Below are 8908 nucleotides of genomic sequence, written 5' to 3' on the forward strand. Positions count from 1 at the left end.
ATTAATTTAATAAAAAGTATTAAAATCATAAGTCATACTCTCTCTGACCTCTTTTTCGAACCAGTGCAGTCATTTTCTACAAAATTACCTACAGATGATCTTATCTTCACGTCTGAGTAAACACAGCTCTCCACTGGTTTCTGCTTCTTGCTGTTAAAAGTGTCATGATCCTGGGTTTGCTCCTTGTTTTGTTTTCATATTGTTTATTTTGTTATTTATTAGTAGGTTGTTATTAGTTTACTTCTTCTCTGTTCTTCCTTCTGATCCTCGGTCCTTCCCTCTCTCCTCCTCTAGGGCCCCGTTCACACTGGAGAAAGTCATTCCAGCTAGAGTAGGATTGTGTCTGGATACGTTCACGACCTATTTTCAAATCTGGTTATCACACAAGCGTGTCCGCACTCAATCCGGCTCAGTCCGGCTTGTTTGCGGTCCTCCAAACCACTAGGTGGTGCCTTGTAATATACAGAGTCCGTTCAGGCCGTGGTAGGACCATGTGTGCGCATGCATCGTGCAGTTTTTTGTCCCGTGTCGCTCCCCGTGAACCGTGAACATCACCTACAGAGTGAGAATCGAGATGAGGTTAGTCGTTATTATCACATTGTACAAATTACAAACAGCTGCCAAGACATGGAAGTGTTACATTTAACACAACTGGTGATTGATAAGCCTGAGGTTTGACTTTTGTTTTCACAAAGAAGGATAAATAAAGATAATAAGGATAAAGGGTTAGGTAAAGATCAACTTGAAACACACAAACACATTTTACACATCTGTCACATGGTCTCCATTTTCAGCTACTAATAATCCTAATAATCCTCATTTTCTAATTCCTAAAATTTATTAATAAAAGGCAGACAGAGGAGGATGGATCGATGAAGCCAGCAGAGGAAGAGTAAAGAAGAAATGTGATGATTAATGGATCAGAAAGCCGTCTGCTCTCCAGGTCAGGGCAACATGCTGCACATCTGTTTCCTCAGCTTTGACCCCTTTATCATATAAACCATAGAAACCACTGTGATCTATGATAAGCCATGATTCCTGCAGTAATAAGCTGGGTGTGTGTGTGTGTGTGGACCAGCACTGTGCTGCCGTGGTGACTCAGCAGAGGTGCACCTAATTGCTCAGAGTTGACATTAACAACATGCATGAGTCAGTTAAAACGAGCTTATGAAGCAGTCCACATTTCAGACTATGCTCCACTGCATCTGCAAGTCATCTGCCAGCCGTCAGCTGTTTGTCTGTGTGTGTGTGTGGCAGCTTGTGTTGCATCTGCTTCACAGCAGGTGAAACAGCAAAGAAGTTCCAGCACCCACTTTCAGGAAAAGCCCCTCTCCTGGGTGGGTTGTGAGGGGCAGAGCGGCCTCAGCACACACACAGCTACTGTGATGATGTTAACATCACATACGCTGACTTATGTTGTGTGTGATTGTTTTTGCTGTATATTAAAGTAATAGTGTTTTTAATTACTGTATTTCTTGCAGCCTGATGCTGATCTGTTTCCAATCGTCTGTCTCCCCCTAGTGATGAAATGTCTTCATTACACCAATACTGTAAACACACAACATGTTTTTCAGCACGACACGCTCTGTGTAACAGCTTTGAATTGTTTATTATTTGATTTATTTGGTCAGATATTGAGGATTTAATCCAATCAAGACGTATTATTAGATTATGAAATCTTTATTATTCATTTTCTTAATAAAACATTGAAGCTGACCTGTTTTTTTGCAGATTCATATAATGATGTATGTCACATATAGAGTAATCCTCTGAGCATCAGATGAAAGATAAAGAATTATTATGTCAGTTAGTGATGTCACAGCCTGTCCCCGGATTAAACACACTGTACTTATTAAGTTCATATCAACCATATGTCCAATGAATGATGCGGATGGAGGTAACACACACCCCTGAGCCACAGTTTAAAATGACAAAATGGGCTCATTTATTTTTAGCAATAAATTCTTTTTTTAAATTTAAAATATTATAATAATTGTTTTATTTGTTATTTTTTGGGATTGCAAATAGATTTGTCCAAAAGTCTGAATGCATGCAACAGTCATTATATTTTATATTAATCTCCTAATCTGTGTTACTGTTCTCCGTTCTATTCCACGCTGTAAAAAGTGTACATCTGTTTAAACTGAATCATATTTTACACAAATTGTACAGCTCCTAATATTTATATCTATATATGTGTACGTGTTTGTTTTTACAATGTTCTTGTTGTTTTGACACACGTGTCTATCATTTAATCTCAGATTTTGGCAAAAAACTGTCCAGAGCAAATATTTATTTGACATTTTATAACGGAGGAATGTCTTAATTTGATTTAATAACCTCTCAGAGAAGAGCAGAAATCAAACCAACCAAACATTTTAAGGGGAAAAGGATAAATGGGACTAATCTACTGTTTATCATCATAACACATGTTTTTTGACTTTATGCACATTTCCTTAATAAAGCTGTGGGCTTTCTGGAGGCCGTCTCCTCCAAGTGTTTGCAATAATTCAGTCTTAATGAATGAAACTAATGATGTGTTTGAGCTGCTTACAAACTTTCACCACCGTTGTTACTCTTTGTTCAGACAAAGGCGCTGCTGAGCGTGTGCATTGAAAGGGGCACATAAATATTCAGGGACAATGAACAGGAGGCTGCAGCGACTTAAGCAGCGCGTCTTCCTAATGATGTTTAGCATTATGACAGAGTGTTTGACCATCTGACCTCCTGTCTATACATCTGTCAGTCTGTTGCTGTGTGATGTGAGTGGCAGGTGGCCGGCCTATCTCCCTCTCACACACACAGCTCACTACAGCTTAATATGTGTCACAGCCTCCATGAATGGGGATTTGTGAGGAAGAGTAGACGTCCGCTCAGAGAAAATGTTGTCATGTGTGAAAAGTTGCTCCTCATATGGAAACATATGCAGAGAGCCATCTCTGAGTATGTCGTGCTGACTGTCATGGCTCCTGAAGCACATTTTGGCATTATTCTGAGTGGTATTTCCATGACAACCAGCAATACTGATCAATAAATCCAGACATACATCATAGAGACTGTGATGCTAAATGATCATTTACATCCAGTAAATTAAATTAAAAATTGGACATTGATTAGATCATGTAACACACACACATACACACACACACACACACACATCCCCCCTCTTGTCATCTCCTCACCCTCGGTTCAATCAGCCACATCCACATGTATACATGTCTCAACTCCCCAAAGACAGTGGACAGTTGGGGTGGCCTTCTGATTAGTTTCAACCTCCTCCACCCCCACCCCCAGCCCTTCTTCTTACTCACCCCCTCCTCCATCCTCCATCCCTCCCCTACTCCGCTAAGGGCAACAACTCCAGAGGTCTACCATATGGGCCAGTGTCTGAGCGGCTGCCTGCCTCCCCTGCAGCCTGTGTGTGTGTGTGTGTGTGATTCAAGCCTGTGCTGACTGTTTAGCCTGCCCCACCTGTTCCTCTGCAACAACAGACCAGACCTCTCATCTACAGGCCGCCCAGGACAGGCTGGTGGGTAGATAGATGGATGTATAGATGGAAAGATAGATGAACCGATAGCTGACATTACATTGAGTATGTATGCAGACATGACAGCAGGAGATTCATGGGTTAAATCAATTCTAAGAGTGACAGTGTGATTTGAGAAGTTTTTATTCTGTCATGTTATTAAAAGACGGACCTGCATGCTCACGGATCAGAAGAAAGCAGATGGATAAAGACAGAGGAACAAACAGATGAGCTGACTATAATAGATTAAAAATTATGGAATAATTTAGTCTTAAAATATGAATGACAGACTGTGCTGGGAGAAGAGCGACAGACACGCTGCCCCTCAAACACCCGAGGACACAGGATGATAATGAAGGAGAACTTGGGGGCGGTAATGAGAGGTCAAACAGAAGAATAAGTCCCAGGCTTGTACACCTGTGGCCCCCCTTCTGCCATCACAACCGCCCAGCCGCCATTTTTTTGTTTAACCCCCCACACAATATTCAGTTACACTCATTATAACCTACTGAATAATGTAAAGGTATATATGCATGAGGGATCCATGCGGAGGAGAGGAGACGGTGCACTGATCTACATAATAGGTCTATCTCTCCCTCCATCTGCTCATGTGTTTATAATCTCCCCCTCCTGCTCCCCCTCCTTAATCTATCTGTTTGTGTGACACACTCCAATCAACCTTTTCCTCTGATTTTCAACCTGCAGGGTTTAGTGCGCCCGTCCAAATGAGTCTTCGTTTGTCTTTATCTGTGCATTTCAGTGTCCGTTTGCAGGAGCTGACGCGAGCACTTTGCAGCCTCAGGAGAATTAACCAGGCGTCTGCCACCTGACCCCGTTGACTCCGACTGTCCTGGGCTCAGCTGATACGCGTGCCTTGTGGCCCTGACATGAGGAGGACAAAAAAGCATGAGGAGTGGGAGGAGGCCAGGGACAGAAGGACCAGCAGGCAATGAATGATTATGATGACGAGGGCCATCTTGCTGGCCTCGGCACCCCCTCCGCCCCCCCATACCCATCTAACAGAAACCCTGGCCTTGGCCCTGGCTAAGGCTCCCACATGGATGAGCGATCTGGCTCGAGTCGGCATGGGTCGGCGTGGGTGAAGTGTCACCACCAGGCAGGGTCTGGTCTGTCAGCTGTTGGGGATGACAGAAGGAGAGGAGAGGTATAAGTAACAGAAAGAGAAGGAGATGTGCAGCATGTAAAAGAAACCCTGAAAAGATCACTGAAGAAGATGAGAAGGCAGAGACGACAGAGGGAAGAGGACGGAAGGCACGTGGAATAAAAGAGATAAAATTGGAAGGAGCAGACTGAAACAATGGATGAAAGAGAACAGGTTTTGCGGAGGTGTCATATCTGCCAAGCCTTATGCAACCTACAGAGCTCACGCAGATGGCATGGCTGCTGGGAAAGTAGGGTAAACAGTCCCAGCTAATGACTTGCCCCCTCTTGACTTTGTACAGTGAACTGAAAGAGCGAATAATTGGAGAAAACATTCCCACATGGTGATCAAGATTCTGTCAGTTGAACCACTGTACAGTGAGAAATACGTGCTGATGTATATGAAATTGTGTGAGTCGGTTATTACGTCACTGTGTGGCCTCCTCTCAGGAGTGCTCGGGACAGAGACTTATAGCTTCTCCACAGTAAGAAGCTTCGACCTGCTGATCCTAATAAAAAAAACCTTTAAATCATCTGCCTTTATCAACAGCGGCTCTCTCAGAATAAGTGGTGCCTGGATCTGGATGACATTATGCTTCTTGTGATTCTAATAAAGGCAGCTTTGTTTGTACAGCATGATTCACACACTGGGCTTTTTAAAAACAAGAAGAAAATGCCACATTTTGGTAACCAAAACAGGAGCGAGACCAAGAAAGGAGCGCCCATCCATCCAGGTTCTGAACCTGCTTTGTCCTGTACAACAGGGTCACAGTGTGTGAGAGGTGGGGTGCACCTTGGACAGTCTATTGCAGGGCTACAGAGAAACAAACAGTCACACCTATGGAGAATTTAGAGTCCTCGCTTCACCTTAGTTCAGACACCAGTACAGAACGCTCCAGACAGTGTCAAGAAGAGACGTTTTAACTTAAATATTCTTAGACTCAGGGCCTGTCTGACATCATTTGGAAGGTTGTACCGTTTCCTTCCTGCTTCACCATGTTTAGCTGTAACTCCTGAGACAACAGATGTCCAAGCAAAGGCTCACATCTCACAAGCCTGAGTCTGAAACAAGCCATTAATTTATACATGCAGCGCTGGTTTAACATCTCTGAGTGACAGGCAGTGCAGAGACGTTAGAGCTTCAGTTATGTGGCTGGACTTCCTGGTTTTTGGTCAGACCCCGACAGCATTGTTCTGCAGCTTACGTGGAGCTTATTCTGAGAGCCCAGTGAGCAGACTGTTACATCTAATCTCCTGGTAATGAAGGACTGCATGAGTCTTTGTGGGTGTCATGAGCCAGCTTAAAGTTCAGACAACAAAGAGTTCAACGAGGAATTTGCAATGAGCAGGAGTGAATGAATTCATCTATGTGACATTAAAAAAGACACAGAGACCACACAAAGGACCCTGCCTGCTGGGTAAAGAGGAACAGAGAGCGAGCTCAGCTCAGGTGTGGACATCCGGCTGCCACACCTGTCACCCCAGGAGCCACAGGAGTCATCACGCTCAGGCTTGTGTGGACATGATTCCTCTGGTTTTCAGCGGTAATTGCAGATGAAGTCATGGTTTGGGTTTGATGTGGCTTTGGACACCAAGACCACAGGTAGTTGGTCACCAGCACGTATTCAGGTGTCACAGTTCACCACAGTTAAAGTCTTTTCATCACAAACGGCTAAATTAACCCTATAAACATATGAATGGCTTCCATCTGCCAACCGATTGTGACTCAACCACCTTTTCTGTTGGTGGTCCTCCTTCTTGTGATATGCAGCCGAGGCGGCTACTGCTGAGGGTGAGAAATATCTGCTATATTCCTGCTCAGTAACAAGAGTCCCGGTTAATGAGTTGGTTGGGGGTTCTCAGGTTGAAGTGGATTATTGGACAGTCATGGGCCGGGTCAGCTTGTTTGCTGTGTAACAGTCCTTCTGGTGTGATTAAAGAGACTGTGACAAAAGACGCTGACAGGCGATGAAGAGGGGAGGAGGCGGGGGGGCAACAGCCAGCTGTCACACAGAGCAGGACCATAATGGCTGCCTGCGTCTGAGCCCGTTTCTGAGCTGACTTCAGCCCCCTGCTAACTGACTAGTCACCTCTTTGTTAACCCTTCACAGAGCTGGACAGACAGGACATCATTGTAGGTGGCTGAATGAGATTGAGATTAAACAGTGATGGATGGAAATGATAAGAGATTAAACGACCAGTGACCCACATGAATACATCGGATGCTTTCTTCTCTCCACTCGACGTCCACGACAGAGCAGTCTTCTTCTACAATTTACTGAGAACATGCATCTTTTTTCAGGATATAGGAGCGACATTTAGCTCTCTTTTTACTGCACGCACCTGCTGGAAGGGGCGGGTGGTGTATTTGTAGTGTTGTAACTCTCCGCCCGTTCTGTGTCACGGGCAATAAACTTTAAAATGCCAATAAATTGTGTCAATTCACTCCACTTTGCTAAAAGACAACATAAGCAATCATCAGTGATTAAACAAATTTAAAGTACAGATAAGGAGAGAAACTGTCAACATGAAGGTGGTCCTGCTCTGATGGACGTCAGCAGCACTGACTGACACAGCAGGCGCTGACTCTTGGATCAAACTGGAGCTCTCTCAACCCCTGATCCTCTGCTTCACATCAAAACAATTAGTGTCCCCCTTCCATTTTTTTTTTAACATAAAGAGGGGAGGGGGGGGGCAGAGAGGCAAGTGGCTCCTCTACTCCTTCGTAGCGGGAGTGGTAGGTAATGACTCCTGCCTGCCACCGTGGACCTTAATTTGTTATTGTAGCAGAGCAGCTGTGCAGCATGCTGCAGAGAGCAGGTGGCAGCCTGGCAGGAGTGGAGGATGGAGGAGGGGGAGGATGGGCGAGGAGCGCGGGGGGGGGGGGGGGGGGGGGGGGATAGGAGTGTGTGGCATATGTGGGTGGCTGTAGGAGGGGAGGATGGAGAGATGATGGTGGTGTGTGTGTGAGTGTGTGTGTGTGTGTTGGGGGGTGGTGGTGGTGGTGATCCAAGCACCATCCAAATATTGTGCTTGTAACGCAAACTAAGACATGAGACTCTGGATGGAGTCCAGAGCGACTGAAGCTCAACAGATGACACAGCAACAACTCAGACTTATGGAGCAGTTTGCATCAGCATTGTTCAAAAATCTGACCTGAACTTAGAATGGCCCGTAAAGTTCAGTTTAGTTCTTGAATTTGAATTCAGATTACAAACACGAAGTGGAATTTCAACTCAAATTTGAATCCAGAATTAACAATGAAGCTTCACAGTATATGATCACAACATGAGTTTTATATGGATATTACTGTATGGACTTCATACTTTATTATAGTAAATAGCCTATTTTAACACCTCAGTGACCAAACATGTGAGGAAGTGTTGATCATTAGATCTAATATTATGCTGTAAAGTTTTTGTACCATGTGCAGTTTTAACATGGAGGTTTATGGGGACTGACTCACTTTTGCAGCCAGCCTCCCAGAGGCTGCGAGGGGAACTGCAGCTTTTGACACTTGGAAGCTGCTGCTATCGGTGAGGTTTGTAATTTGTGTCTCTCCGGCCCCATTCACATTGGAAAAAGTCAATCCAACCAGAGTAAATTACATACGGCTTTTGTGCGCGACCTGGACACTGTCCCTGTAAACCCGGAAGTATCATGACTGCTGCATTTGCGTTCAGACCTGAGCCAGATGTAAGCCAATCCAGCCTGATCCTCCTCCGAGAGGTAGACTGAAATCAATCAGGATATATCCAGATACGGTCCGAATCCCGCTCTAGCTGGATTGATTTCCCCAGTGTGAACGGTCCGTGTCATCATCATCATCATCATCTTCTTCCTCGTATGTCAGACTAGCTGAGCGATCACATGCTAACTTACACAGACTTCTCTGCAGCACCATAATCTTTGGCATTTTATATAAGTTGTTTTATTTGGTTTAAACCTTTCTAGAACATTATAGTCTGTGTTTTATCCCCCGCAGTGCAGCCATCCATCCTTGCTGCTTGTTAATGTCACACGTGCTCAGGTCCAGGCTGTAAAAAAAATAAAAATCAATACACAACAAGCTGAGGACATAAACGACTTTGCTGACGGCAGTCAGGATTATGGGAGCTGAGCTGATCCTGTCCTATTGTCGCAGCTCCGGAGTTAATCATCATCATCATCATCATCATCACCGCCACACAGACTCAGGAGCGCCCCGCCCACTCAGCTGAT

The sequence above is a fragment of the Parambassis ranga genome, chromosome 5, assembly GCF_900634625.1.
Source record: "Parambassis ranga chromosome 5, fParRan2.1, whole genome shotgun sequence".
In the NCBI taxonomy this organism is placed as follows: Eukaryota; Metazoa; Chordata; class Actinopteri; family Ambassidae; genus Parambassis; species Parambassis ranga.